This window comes from Ornithorhynchus anatinus, chromosome 4 (genome assembly GCF_004115215.2).
Source record: "Ornithorhynchus anatinus isolate Pmale09 chromosome 4, mOrnAna1.pri.v4, whole genome shotgun sequence".
NCBI classification, from domain to species: domain Eukaryota; kingdom Metazoa; phylum Chordata; class Mammalia; order Monotremata; family Ornithorhynchidae; genus Ornithorhynchus; species Ornithorhynchus anatinus.
The window spans coordinates 13,397,665-13,408,872 of record NC_041731.1 but is presented as its reverse complement, the minus strand read 5'-3'; the positions used below and the strand labels follow the sequence as shown (position 1 = coordinate 13,408,872).

Genomic DNA, 11,208 nt, shown 5'->3' with positions numbered 1-11,208 from the left:
AAAAAAAGAGGGGGATTTATTGAGCACTGTATGTAGAGCACTGTGCTAAGCAATGGAGAGAGCTATAAAGATTTAAATTCAGTTCTTGGCTCTTAGCAGACTGTTGGGTGTGCATGTGTGCGCATATGCACACAAGAGGAAAGATTGAAATATAGCGATAAAACCAACAGAATAGCATAAGAAAGTAAGGACAAAATCAAGAGCCTGCATCCAAAAGGAGCAGTTTCTAGTCTCCCCATTGCTCCAGAAGTCTTTTGGAATCCAGTGGTTACAACCCTCTGAACATTCTGTACTGAGAGACCAGTTTAAGGTGCGCTCTGCTGACCATAACATGCCCAAATTTCTGTAAAGGTTATTTAATCTGATAGACTTACCATACCATCATTCAACAGAATCTAATGAATGTCATTGAAAACAGTCCCTCTAAACTGGTCAAGGATTTTTTGATGATTGAATCCACATCTTGCATAATGTAAACAGGGTTTTTTTTTCTATTCAGCATGAACATGTTGTGGATATGTTGTACAACATGATGGCCAAGAAAAGCCCTGATTTTTGTGGCTTTCAATTGACCAGAGCTGGTGGTTAAGTGAATACAGCACATCGGCTTTTGCAGTTTATTAACTGCTAATATAATGGTATATAGTGTTTTATGAAGGTTGGATAGAGTCACACCAGCATAAACAATTCTTCTCTCCCAGATTCAGTGGGAATTTTGCATCGCCAGGAGAGTAATGCAAGCATACTTTGGCCTCTTTCTTAGGTGAAAGAAAGAAATAATGGAGACCAAGAATTCTAGACTTTCATCAGTACCACGAAGTGTTAAAATGAAGGTGCTTTCCCAGAAATTTTTAACAACTTATCCTTAACCTGGAGCTTCTAACATCAATAATTTGTCCAAAATAAAATCGTTTAAGGGGTGAAATAAATAGTAATCAGGTTAGGTTCCTAAAGGCTTTTGGAGCCAGTAGTAGTTTGGCAAGTTTTCTTGGCCTGCCAGTCTGATTATAACTTTCTTTTTTAAGACTTATAATTATCCTTTTGAAGCAGTGTAGCGTAGTGAAAAGAGGATGGTCCTGGGTTCTAACCCCCACTCTGCCACTTGCCTGCTGTGTGACCTTGGGCAAGCCATTTAGCTTCTCTGTACCTAAATTTCCTCATCTGTAAAATGGGAATTAAATACCTGTTCTCCCCCCTACTTAAACTCCTCCTTTAGACTGTCTCCCTTTCTAGACTGTAAGCTCAATGTGGGCAGGGAAAGTGTCTACCCACTCTGCTGTATTGTATGATACCAAGTACTTAGTGCAGTGTTCTGCATTCAGTAAGTGTACAATAACTACCATTGATTGATTAGATTGAAAGCCTCATGTGGGACAGGGACCTTGTATCTACCCCAGAATTAGTACAGTGCTTGGTTCATGGTACTCACTTAAATATTATTATGAGTACTATTAGTTATTTTTCCACCTTTCCTGGAATGGCAATCACACTAGACTCATCCTTACATACTCTGCATTCTGGTTACTCTCTTATTTCCCTTGTAGGGAAAGAAGAAGCAGGAAGTTTGAAGAAAAGTGGACCCAAGTGGAGCGCTGGTTATTTACCAAACTGAGCAGCACACGTTCTTTGTGACTGGTAACTCAACCCAGGTTTTGTCAAATAAAAACCAGAGACAGGGGATTCTTAATCTAAGATTCCAGGATATTCCCCATGTACCACCTTAATTTTAAAATCAGGATGTGTAGGAAGAGATGTAAAATCTCTTTAAACTGATCTTTTATTAACCTTGATTTCAAGATGCTATGGACTGTGTTGGGGTATTCACACCTCTTCTTGGGTTGGTCATGATATAAGATACTTGGGTAGTGGATAGGGTTTGGAATCTGAACGTTAGTCAAGGCGGGCTATGATAATTGCTTGGATGAGCATAGTAGGAGTTAGAATGGAGGAGAAAGGACAGATTTTAGAGATGCCATGAAAATAGAATTTACAGGATTTGATGAAAGATTGAATATGTGGATTGTTTGAGGTAGGTGAGTCACGGACAGACCCAAGGTTACAATAGTCATCTTTCCTTGACTGGGACAAACACAGTCATTTTAATCAAAACTAAGTGAAATAACCTAATTGTTAACTTGTTCAAAAATACCTTTGCAAGTGGGTGGATGTTGCAAATAATTCCTTGGGAACCTGCTACCACAGAGTCATCTCTGGGCAGCTGGTGAAGGAAAGGTGGTAACTGAGCTTCCCTCAGGTTGGAGGAACAAGGGGAGGACTGCAAGGGGATGAAGTTGCAGGAAGGGGATGTAGACAGCTTCACTGGGAGAGCTGCCACCTGGTTCTTCCTACCAGCTATAAACCATGGAGAATTACAATCCCCATCTTGAAATCTGTTTCTGTCCAGCTCTAACACTTGGGTATTACTCAAGAGGGTATTCATTTAGTCAGAGTGGAGAGGGATGTGAGGATGGGGGTATAATAATGATAATGGTGGGATTTGTTAAGCATTTACTACTTTGATTACTAAGCACTGGGTTAGAGCTGCATGGTAATCAGATCTGACACAACCCTTGTCCCTCATGATGATGATAATGGTATTTATTAAGTGCTTACTATGTGCCAAGCACTTTTCAGGGTCACAGTCTCAGCAGGAGGGAGAACAGGTATTTAATCCCCCATTTTACAGATGAGGAAACAGGCACAGAGAAGTAACGTGACTTGCCCAAGGTCACACAGCAGATCAGTGCTGGAGCCAGGATTAGAAACCAGGTCTGCTGACTTACAGGTCCTTGGTCTTTCCACTGGGCCACGCTGGGACATGTGGATGATGGCTCCATTTGTCTTTTGGTGCAACAGAATTAAAGATTACACCTTTAAACCTAAAGGAATTGAGAGATTGAGCGATGCGATCTCTTAACCTGGCATGTTAAGAAAGAAGAGCAGATGGGATTGGACATGACAGTCTTTGGCATTCCTTAACCCTACATTGTCTTCAGTGTTTTGGCATTCAGATTATTCTGTTTGAGAAGGATGACAAATTCTTCCAGGTGCCCAGGGACCTCACTAGAAGAGGGGAACTTTTTTTGTTTGTGTTTGTGCCAGTTGGCACCTAGGTGCCATGCTGATAGATGTGGTAAAAACAGAACTGTAGCTATGGAGAACTCACACTTAACTTGATGAAAATGAGATGGAAATGTTTCCTATAAACAGCTTCTTTGGTCATTCTATGATAATGATGGTATTTAAGTGCTTACTATGTGCCAAGCTCTGAATTAAACACCAGGGTAGATACAAGATAATCAGGTTGGACACAGTTCCTCCCCCATATGGGACATGTGGTCTAAGAGAGAAGAAAAGGTGTTTTAACCTCATTTTACAGAAGGGGGAAGTTAAGCGACTTGCCTAAAATCATACAGCAGGCAAGTAGAGTCGGGATTAGAACCCAGGTCCTTTACTCCCAGGCTTGTGTTCTTTCTACTAGGCCACCCTGTTTTCTCAAGATTTTCTAATGGAAACCAGATGGTATAAAATATTTACAGAAGGCTTAATATGTTGAGTTTAGATACAGACAAGTAACAGAGCTGGGCATGAATAGAGCAAAGAATATTTGTAAGAAAACTATTCTATGCTGGTGGCATAAATTATTACAGTGAGGTGGAAAAGAGACACTTTAAGCAATATTCACTCCAAAATCTTCTCTCGTTAATATGATGTTGATTCCACCCCAAGTCATTTCTTAAAGAAACAAAGTATTTTTGTTTAGAAAAGTAAGTGAAATATATTCCAAAATCTTTGAAAATAAAAACTGGGTGTCCTATGCAAAAAGTCTTTATATTCATTCATTTGATCTTATTTTTTGAGCACTTACTGTGTGCAGGGAACTGTACTAAGCACTTGGAAAGTCCACTTCGGCAACAGAGACGATCCCTACCCAACAACGGGCTCACAATCTAGAAGGGGGGAGAGTCGTCATTTTTGTTCCATGCCAAAGGAAAGAAGTGGTTGGGAGTTGGCAAAGTAGCAAATTGAATATTGTACAACTATTCTTATTTTTACTGTTCTTTTGGGGGTTATTTGTGGCTGGGCAATTTCTCCTTTCCCTTAAACTGAGCTCCACAGGTGTCATGGAAAAGGATTTGCCTTTTGTAACTCTAGAATTACAGGGTAGCAGGGTTGCGGATAAGGAATGTATCTACCAGCTGTTATATTGTATTCTCCCAAGCACTTAGAACAGTGCTGTGCACACAATGAGTGCTCAATAAATACCGATTCTTTTGACTCAATCACACAATTTGGGCATAGGCAGATATAATGTACATAGTTCCTTGAGTGTGATTTTCATTTTCAGTGTTGCCATGGACTGGGCTACTTAGGATGGTCTTGAAAGTACAGGCTCTTGTCTGAGCTATCTCACTCTCTTCTCATTTTCTATCAAAAATTATATTTCGTGCAGCCACGATTTGCGTGACATTCAGCAAGTCACTAAACTGCTCTGTGCCTCAGTTTCCTCATCTCTGAAATGGGGATTGAATCCTCTTCTCTCCAACTTAGAATGTCAGCCCAATGTGGGATAGGGACTGTGACCAACCCAATTATCATATAGCTACCCCAGTGCTTAGAACGATACATTGACGCATAGCAAGTGCATAACAAATGCCATATCCAGTGGAAAGAGCCCGGGCTTTGGAGTCAGAGGTCATGGGTTCGAATCCCGGCTCTGCCGCTTGTCAGCTGTGTGACTGTGGGCAAGTCACTTAACTTCTCTGGGCCTCAGTTACCTCATCTGTAAAATGGGGATTAAGACTGTGAGCCCCACGTGGGTCAACCTGATTCCCCTGTGTCTACCCCAGCGCTTCGAACAGTGCTCTGCACATAGTAAGCGCTTAACAAATACCAACATTATTATTCCCTGTGTCTACCCCAGCACTTAGAACAGTGCTCAGCACATAGTAAGCACTTAACAAATACCAACATTATTATATGAAGCTTGAATTGCAAATCTACTCAGGTTTTCTAAAATGAAGCTCATGATAGAAGTGTAGACATCACAGAGTTTTATAACTCTCCATTTCAGTATTCATTCATATGTACTGTGGTTACAGGATTATTCAGTTCTTCACAATAGAATTAGTTTACAACATTCTTTCCCTTTCAGATTTTGGATTGTTCCCCTGGCAGATGGAAGCGTAGGAGTAGTTTCTGAATGACAATTTTAAACCCGTGTGTAATAATAGTATTAATTGGGATATTTGTTAAGGACTTACTATGTGTCAAACAATGTACTAAGCACTGGGGTAGATAGAAAGTAACCAAATCACTTCACTGTGCCTCAATTACCCCATCTGTAAAATGGGGATTAAAACTGTGAGCCCTATATGGGACAGGGACTGCGTCCAACCCAATTTGCTTGCATCCACCCCAGGGCTTTGTACAGTGCCTGGCACATAGTAAACACTTAACAAATAGCGTAATAATAATAATAATGATTGTTATAGCATGATATTTATAAAAATACTGAAAAGTTTTGTTTCTTTAAGTGGTAGTAAATGTTGTTTCTTCCTAGTAAATAGGTGACCACTCTTCAAATATATCTTTTTTATTATGAGCAGAATATTTCTGGGAAATAATTGCCCAGCATAAAGGCCATAAGTTGCTTGAAAGAAGCCTTGGCCCTTGTGAGTAAATTGTGGATCTGTCATATATTCTGCAGCTGACACATTTTTTTTTTTTTTTTTGGTTTGGGCTCTATAGCCTAAACTGTGGAAAAAAAATAATTGGAAATGCTGGGGTGAAAATAATAGAGTAAGTTCTCTTGTTGCTATGGAGACAAGAATAAATTGAATCCAGTGCAATGAAAAATTGTCAAAAAGTATACTTAAGCATACAACAGTGGGTGTATTTGTTAAGAATTTGAATCTGCCAGCTTCGATCAAAATGGCACAGCATTCAGAGGAACATTAAAAACCTTGTACTTCATGTGGAATTTTGATTATCTCTGAAAGGCAGCAACACGGAAGTAAAAGTAATCTGATTATGGAAAATGCAAGCAATTTTTTTTCCCCTAAAAATATCTTGCCTGGTAAAATCCTGAAAAACCCAAAGCATTATGGAAATTGTCATCAGCAGAGCACTGGACAATTCAATTGTCTTTTTTTTTTTAATGGTATTGGTTAAGCACTTACTATACGCCGGGCACAATTTTAAGCACTGGGGGTAAGAAACAAACTAATCAAGTTGAACACAATCTGTGACCTATCTGGGGCTCACAGTCTTAATCCCCATTTTCCAGATGAGGTAACCGAGGCCCAGAGAAGTGCAATGACTTGCCCAAGGTCGCACAGCCAAGTGTGGGAGCTGGGATTAGAGCCCAGATCCTTCTAACTCCCTGATGTGTGATCTAGCCACTTGGCCACACTGCTTCTTGTTTTCTAGCGCTGCTGAATTATTGCACCAAGATGGAATCAATAGTTTTTGAGCACTTCCTTTGGGCAGAGCACTGTACTAAGAGCGTGGGAGAGTACACTGCAACAGAGTTGGAGGACACATTCCCTGCCCACAAGGAGTTTACAGTCAAGAGTTTATAATCCAAGACCTATTTTTTACCAAGACAGTCACCAATGAAGTTGGGTTCTATTCTTTCTTGGCACAGTCTTGTGGTGTGATCTTAAGGTGAAGTTGAGAATCTCTCTGCCTCAGTTTCCCTAAGGATAAATTAGCAAAACTAATCCCTTTTTAAATATTGTTTTCTTTTTGAGGGCTCAGCATGGCCTAAATTCAGTTGAGCTAAACTAGGAAAAAGGAAGGTTGCAGCCTTTGCTTTCCTGGAGATTAAAATCTAAACCGAGACACGTAGAGCAGCACAGAGTAGAGAGTAGAGTATGGGCCTGGGAGTCAAAGGTCATGGATTCTAGTCCCGGCTCTGCCGCTTGTCTGCTGTGTGGCCTTACATGAGTCACTTCACTTCTCTGTGCCTCTGTTCCTTTATCCGTAAAATGGAGAGGAAGACTGGGAGGCACATGTGGGACAGGGACTGTGTCAAACCATGACCCTCTGACTCCCAGGCCTGTGCTCTCGCCACTAAGTCTCTAATGTCGTCGTCTCCTCTTGCCTGCCGTGTGACCTTGGGCAAGTCACAGTTCCCTTATCTGTACAATGGAGATTGACTGTGAGTCCCATGTGGGATAGGGACTGAGTCCAACTTGATTTGCCTGTATCCACCCTAGGGGTGGATGGCTGTAATTTTTACCTTTTGATCTATTATTTCCCAATTGCGCCGACTTGTGCAGACTATCTTTCAAACGAAGAAATGGAAAGACTTTGCCCAGGGCAGACTTCAGTTTATTTGACAGATGTTGGAGTCAAGGCCCAGTGACAAGTTAGGAGAATCTTTTTTCAATTCTTGAATCCCAAGCACAGGGAAATATTTATTAGACTCATCGTGCCAACTCAAATAAGCGCATGGTATAATCATTAGAAAATGCCGTGGGCAACTTCAAAGGTTCAACTTTGTTTTTTCTCTCCTTTATAGCAACTTTTCCTCAATATATTCTGAAAATTTCATTCTATGCACTCAATATGACCAAAAAAAACACTTAAATTCTTATAGAATTTTTTTTCTTTTCGGGTCAAGGGCAGAATCGTTTCCTTGAAGAACTGAAAATTTTGGCTTTGCCAATAGTAGCATTATTTTTAAAGCTCCTCACTAACTATGCAGGTTTCAGAATGAGAATATATTAATAAATGACTTGGCATAGGAACTTAAAATCATGGTAAAGGTGTGTCAGTTGATAGTATGATATAGAAATCACGAACAGAGTCTGAGTCTTCTGACACCACTGCTGTGTCCTTCATTGAATCTGCTGAGACCTCATGTTTCTTTGTTATTTCTGGATTCAATGAGAGCGAGACAGAGACGAAGCAGCATGATCTAGTGGAAAAAGCCCATGCCTGAGAGTCAGAGAACCTGGCTTCTACTCCCGGCTCCTCCACTTGTCTATTGCTTGAACCTGGGCTGGTCACTTCACTTTTCTGTGTCTTAGTTACCTCATCTGTAAAATAGGGATTAAGCCCCATGGGCTGACTTGTAATAATAATAATAATAATGATGGCATTTAAGTGCTATGTGCCAAGCACTGTTCTAAGCGCTGGGGGGAGGGGGTAACAAGGTAATCAGGTTGTCCCACATGGGGCTCACAGTCTTAATCCCCATTTTACAGATGAGCTGAGGCACAGAGAAGGTAAGTGACTTGCCCAAGGTCACACAACTGATAAGTGGCAGAGGTGGGATTGGAACCCATGACCTCAGACTCCCAAGCCCGTGCTCTTTCCGCTAAGCCACGCTGCTTCTGGTATTCATTCATTCAATTGTATTTATTGAACACTTACTCTGTGCAGAGCACTGTATTAAGCACTTGGAAAGTACAATTTGGCAATAAAGAGACAATTCCTGCCCACAACAGGTCACAGTTTAGAAGGGGTATCTATCCCAGAGCTTGTAGTGTCTGGCACATAGTAAGTGCTGAGCAAATAGGTTAAAAAAAATTACAAAGAAAGATTTGGTTGGCACATTCCATCAAAGGAAAGGCTTAGAGAGCGGAATGACAGTGCTGAAAATGCAGTTGTAGAGGCTGAGTCCTTCAGAAAGTGGTAAACAGAGAGGACTGCTCAGAGGCAGCAATTAAAGACAGACTTTGCTTCACCTAAAGCCGGCTAGGTGATGATGATGATATTCGTTAAGGTGATTGTTACGTGCCAAACAGGGATCTAAGTGCTAGAGTAGATAGATGATCAGATCAGTCACAGTCTCTGCCCCACATGGGGTTCACAGTCTATGTTGGAGGGAGTCTGGTTATCGAGTTGGCACGGAGGCAGCAGCTGGTGCCAATCCTCAGGGGGACAGCATGGCCGGCTGTCCACTGTGACCGGGACCCCGAGGGCAAGCTAGAGCAGCTTTGATCCTTGGCCCACTGTATTTGGACTGTGTAGGTCCTGAGCAGGGACCTTTGGTGGCTGGAAGGAAGGTGGCGGTTAGGACAGATGCTTTGTGTTGGGATCCCCAGAAAGCATCTCAAGAGAAGACTTCTCTGCGATGCTGAATAGTGATTCAGGCTGATGGGAACGAAGATAAACTTGGATAAACCAACTTAGCCCTGTGACTTAAAAAAACAATAAAAAGAAGTTAATTCCTAATGGTATTTAAGTGCTTACTCTGTGCAGGCACTGTACTAAGCACTGGGGAAGATACAAACTAATCATGTTGGACACAGTTCATGTCCCACGTGGGGTTCACAGTCATTCGTTCATTCAATCGTATTGAGTTCTTACTCTGTGCAGAGTACACACTTGGGAGAGTACAATAAAACAATCAACAGATGCATTCTCTGCCCATAATGAGCTTACAGTCTGGGGGGGAGACAGACATTAATATAAATAAATTACAGTCTTAATACAGCAGTTAGATACTATATTTTTCCCCTTAGCTAGATACATTTGCCTTTCAATGATAAAGGTAAGTGTTCAGAATGAAACACTGCTAAGCAACAGCAGAAACATTTGTAGTAGTAAGCCTTGCTTCCTCAAGAAATGTAACCTAGCAATCAAGTTCTCTGGTTACATAATTGGTTTGTTGCTTTTTAAGTACGTCTCTGACCTATTACGTGGGCTGTTTTTGCCTCACTAATTCATCCTCTGTCGAACGTACGGTACCAGGAGGACCAGAGATGCTCTTAGCTGCATTTTAAAAGACATTAATTAAAAAAATGCAACAATTACGTTGTGGACAGGGTCTAATTGGTACATCTGGTGCTGAAAGAGAAGCCAAGCCTTGTTGCAGAAAGCAGAATAGTTAATAGGATCGGGAGTGAGTGAATTTGGGGGGAAAAGCCCCCCACAGATGAGTCACATTTAAAGTTTGGAAGAGATCGAGATAGAAATGTGTCCCATCTGCAAATCGCTCTCCTCTTCTTGCCTCAATTTCCATCCTCTGATACCATCTTGGTTCCTTTGCTTCATTTTCTGGTCACAGGAGAAGCTAAGAGGCTGCCCTTCAGCCTTCTAGTAAAGGATGGCCAAGTCCTGAAACAGTATGAAAACACTATACTGATGCTTCAACTTTTTTACTGACATAATTTTGCATAATGTTAGATGGTATTTGGGCATCAGTTGTGGCACATATTTGATCCATAGTTAGGCAAGGCGGAGTGCCTAGCAAACCAAGGTAGAACTGGGCAGGCCCTGCATATCCAGGCATGGGGGATGGAAGGATGTTGGGAGAAGCTAGAAATTGTCAAGAAACCATGACTTGCCTGCATTTCCCTCGCTGCCGCCTCCTGCCAAAGAGCTTTCAAGGGACAGTCCCCTTGGCCACTCCCCACCAGATTCCTTGACCCCTCCAGGCCTCCTGGCCCCTCTTAGCCCCCCAGGCTCTCTGGTCCCTCTTCACGAGCCCCCAACCTGCCCCCAGCCCTACCACCCCAAACCTCCTGGCTCCTCTTGGCCTCCCAGCACCTCTCAGCCCCACCAGATTCTCTTGACCCCCTGCCCACCCTGTTTCTCCCAGGCTCCTCTCAGCCGCCCCAGCTCCTCTCGGTCCCTTCAGGATCCCTTGATTCCCCAGCCCCCGGCCCCTCTCGGCCTCCCAAGATGTCTGACCAAAGATCAGGGGGGAAAGGGAAATATAGAAGAAGAGATGGGGGAAGGGAACAGGAAGGTGGAGTGGGGTCTCCTCTTCTCTCTAGTAATACTTGAAATTATTGTGGTATTTAGCATTTATTAGGTGCCAAGCATTGTACTAAGTACTGGGTAGATAGAAGATAATGGGGTCAGATACAGTCCTTGCCCCAAATTGGGCTCACAATCTAAGAGGGAGTACAGATATTGAATCTCCATTTTACAGATAATGAAACTGATGCTCAGAGAAGTTAAATGATTTGCTCATGGTCACACAGCAGACAAGTGGCAGAGCTGAGATTAGAACCTGGCCCTCTGACTCTCAGGCCAGTGATCTCTGGTAGGCCACACTTTTTTTTCCTCTTTTGGATAAGTGCACAAATACTTGGGAAGCATCCTGGCATAGTGGAAAGAGCACTTGGGTTCTGAGTCCTGACTTTGCCAATTGCTATCTGTGTGGCCTTGGGCAACTCACTTAACTTGTCTGTGCCTCAGTTTCCTCAACTGCAAAATGGGGATTCAATACCTTTTCTCCCTCCC

At 42.2% G+C, this 11,208-nt stretch overlaps 1 long non-coding RNA gene across 2 annotated transcripts in view; it reads left to right on the top strand.

The window, feature by feature from the left end:
- Positions 1–1,549: 1,549 nt before the first annotated feature.
- LOC114811173 overlaps positions 1,550–11,208 on the top strand; it is a 52,077-nt gene continuing 42,418 nt past the window's right edge. For both annotated transcript variants that reach the window (XR_003758851.2, XR_005659915.1), the window contains exon 1: positions 1,550–1,635. This is a non-coding gene — a long non-coding RNA (uncharacterized LOC114811173). The remainder of the gene's footprint in view (positions 1,636–11,208) is intronic.